Below are 3204 nucleotides of genomic sequence, written 5' to 3' on the forward strand. Positions count from 1 at the left end.
CGCCTGGCGAAAAAAATTTTTAAATAGCCAGACAAAATAGTGCATGTCTGTAGTCCCAGTTTCCTGGGAGGCTGAGGTAGGAGAATTGCTTGAGCCCAGGAAATTGAGGCTGCAGTGAGTCATGAGTGCGCCACTGTACCTGGGCCACAGAGCAACACCCTGTCTCAAAAAAAAAAAAGAGAGAGAGAGAGAGATGGGAGTTCTACCCACTGGGAAAAGGGTCAGCCCTCAGCACAATGATCCCAGGGCCCCCCCCAGGACTCCCTCCTCCCCCCATCCCAGGGAAAAGTCTTCAACCTCAAAGTTCACCTGCCTTCCCGCTAAGTGGTCAAATTATGGGTGACTTTTACCTTGGTTGTTCTATTCTGGTTCTACCACTGCTAGCTGAGAGACCTTGAGCAAGTTACTCAACCTCTCTGGGCTTGTTTCCTCAGTTGCAAAATGGGCACCTACCTTGTAAGGCTGTTGTGAAGTTAAGACAGACCTCACGGCCCATGCTCCATCACCATCACCATCATTATCACGATTATCATTGCTACTTCTTTTTTTTTTTTTTTTTTTTGAGATGGAATCTCAATCTGTCACCCAGGCTGGAGTGCAGGGGCGCGACCTTGGCTTACTGCAACCTCCGCCTCCCGGTTCAAGCGATTCTTTCGCCTCAGCCTCCTGAGTATGGGATTACTGAATAGCTGGGATTACAGGTGCACACCACCGCACCCGGCTAATTTTTGTACTTTTGGTAGACAAGGGGTTTCACCACGTTGGGCAGGCTGGCCTCAAACTCCTGACCTCGTGATTCGCTCGCCTCGGCCTTCCAAAGTGCCGGGATCACAGATTACAGGCGTGAGCCACTGCGCCCAGCCGATTATCATTACTACTATTTTCCTAGTTCCTACAGTCCAAGGGCAACAATGGAGTTCCATTGCGCCCTCCTGTGGCAGAGCTGCAGTACTGCATCCCTACGCACCACATCACTCAGGGTTCTAAAGGTTGCAAAGAATCCGAAAAACAATTTTTTTTTTAAAGTCAGTCCAGGCTGGAAAAGAGAATGGGCACAGGAACTTTGCAGTTACTGTGCACTCCTCCTAGAACCCTAGAACGCCTTCACACTCACACTGCTTTTTTTTTTAGACAGGGTCTCACTCTGTCGCCCAGGCTGGAGTACAGTGGCACGTTCACAGCTCACTGCAACCTCGAATTTCCTGGCTCAAGTGATCCTCCCGCCTCAGCCTCCCAAGTAGCTGGGACTACCGGTACGCAACACCATGCCCAGCTAATTTTTTTTTTTTCCAGTAACAGGCTCTCTTTCTTAACATTCAAACCACAACGTCATTGTCACCTCTTCTGAGAGCCCTTTTATTTGCTAGTGAGCCTATTTATTCAACAGTGGCCACGAACTGTGGGCAAAACGCTGCTAGGCACTCAAGGATACTGCTGTGGACCACACAGACGAAAACCCCTTCCCTCACGGAACTGGCATTCCGGTGGGAGACACAAGAAGTCAGCAGATATAAGTATTTCATAGAGTACGTCCAGTAGTGACTCATGTTAAGAGTAAAAGAAATTGGGGCCTGTGAAAGGAAGCCCATTGGGGTGTCATGTTGAAGTGAGGGAATCGGTGCAGGCCTCCCTAAGGAAATGATGTTTGAGTCAAAACTTGAAAGATGGTCAGGTGCAGTGGCTCACGCCTATAATCCCAGTACATTGGGAGGCTAAGGCAAGCAGATCACTTGAGGTCAGGAGTTCGAAACTAGCCTGGCCAACGTGGCAAAATCCCATCTCTACTAAAAATACAAAAATTAGCCAGACGTGGTGGCACGCGCCTGTAATCCCAGCTACTTGAGAGGCTGAGGCAGGAGAATCGCTTGAACCCAGAAGGCAAAGGTTGCAGTGAGCTGAGATCGTGCCACTGCACTCTACTGAGATCACGCCACTGCACTCCAGCTTGGGTGACATCGAGACTCTGTTTCAAAGAGAAAAAAAAAAAAAAATTCAAAGACAAAACAGACCTGGCCATGGAATATGGGGGTTGGGGAGGCAGGGTGTTCCAGGCAGAGGGAACAGCAAGTGCAAAGGCCTTGAGGCAAGACGGTGACCTTTGTGGGATGGAGATTGTTGTTCCTGGCCATGTCCCCAGTACCTGGATCAGCACCTGACACAATGTAGTGTTCAATAAAGAGTGTGACTGGATTAAAGCCCATCTATGGGCTTCAGGAACAGCTTGCTCAGGGCTCAAATAATGATAGCCCCAGGGCCATTACTCTCCTCCATCTGGTGACTTCATTCATTTTTTATTTTTATTTATTTACTTAATTTTTTTTTTTTTTAGACAGTCTCACTCCGTCGCCCAGGCTGAAGTGCAATGGCCCAATCTCAGCTCACTGCAACCTCCACCTCCGTGACTCAAGCCGTCCTTCCACCTCAGCCTCCCAAGTAGCTGGGACCACAGGCATGCACCACCACACCCTGGCTATTTCTCTGTATTTGTTAATAGTGATGGGGTCTTGCCATGTTGTCCAGGCTGGTCTCGAACTCCTGAGCTCAAGTGATCCACCCACCTTGGCCTCCCAAAGTGCTGGGATTACAGGCGTGATCCCACATTTCCAGCTGGCTTCATTCTTATAAGAGGCCTCCCCCTGTTGTCTAAGATAGGGATTCAGCTTCAAATCCATCCCGCTCAAGACACAAAAGTCAGGCCAGACTTAGCTCACAGCTGTAAATCCCAGCACTTTGGGAAGCTGGGGTAGGGAGACTGCTTGAGGTCAGGAGTTCAAGACCAACCTGGGCAACAGAGAGAGACCCTGTCTCTACAATTTGAGGCCAGGCACAGTGACTTACACCTGTAATCCCAACATTTTAGAAGGCTGAGGTGGGAGGACTACTTAAGGCCAGGAGTTCAAGACCAACCTGGCCAACAGGGCAAAGCCCCATCTCTACTAAAAGTACAAAAATTAGCCGGGCGTGGTGGCTTGTGCCTGTAATCGCAGCTACTTGGGAGGCTGAGGCAGGAGAATCGCTTAAATCCGGGAGGTGGAAGTTGCAGTGAGCCAAGATCACACCACTGCACTCCAGCCTGGGTGACAGAGAGAGACTCCGTCTCAAAAAAAAAAGAACTTGCCGGGCGCGGTGGCTCAAGCCTGTAATCCCAGCACTTTGGGAGGCCGAGACGGGCGGATCACGAGGTCAGGAGATCGAGACCATCCT

Source organism: Colobus angolensis, unplaced genomic scaffold (assembly GCF_000951035.1).
Source record: "Colobus angolensis palliatus isolate OR3802 unplaced genomic scaffold, Cang.pa_1.0 Scaffold39, whole genome shotgun sequence".
NCBI lineage: Eukaryota > Metazoa > Chordata > Mammalia > Primates > Cercopithecidae > Colobus > Colobus angolensis.